Source organism: Petaurus breviceps, unplaced genomic scaffold, assembly GCF_028583685.1.
Source record: "Petaurus breviceps papuanus isolate PSGF00001 unplaced genomic scaffold, PetGlider_PUasm1.0 90925, whole genome shotgun sequence".
Lineage (NCBI taxonomy): Eukaryota > Metazoa > Chordata > Mammalia > Diprotodontia > Petauridae > Petaurus > Petaurus breviceps.
The window spans coordinates 11,308,261-11,308,590 of NW_027187380.1; the positions used below are offsets into that span (position 1 = coordinate 11,308,261).

General features: G+C 57.6%; 1 protein-coding gene across 1 annotated transcript in view; it reads left to right on the plus strand.

Moving 5' to 3' along the window:
* Positions 1-330, plus strand: part of QRICH2 (glutamine rich 2) — a 45,081-nt gene that overhangs the window by 9,937 nt on the left and 34,814 nt on the right. The window lies entirely within an intron of this gene.

Sequence of the window (330 nt, forward strand, 5' to 3'; positions counted from 1 at the left end):
TCATGTAGCCCCTGGGGTAGGTCATGTAGCCCCTGGGGTAGGTCAGCCATCCCCCATAGCTCCAGGAATAGGTCAGCCAGCTGTAACCTCAAGAACAGATCAACAAGTACCAACAGCTGAAGGCCCAGTTCAACCAGTTCCTGGAACCCTACCCACCTATCAGCCAGCCCCTGGAGCCCCACCCACCTATCCATCAGTTTCTGGAACCCCACCCACCTATCCTCTAGTACCTGGAACCCCACCCATACCTCAGTTTGTTCCTGGAACTCCACCCACCTATCAACCAGGGCCTAGCGCCCCAGTGGCCTATCCTGGCGCCCTAGTGGCCTA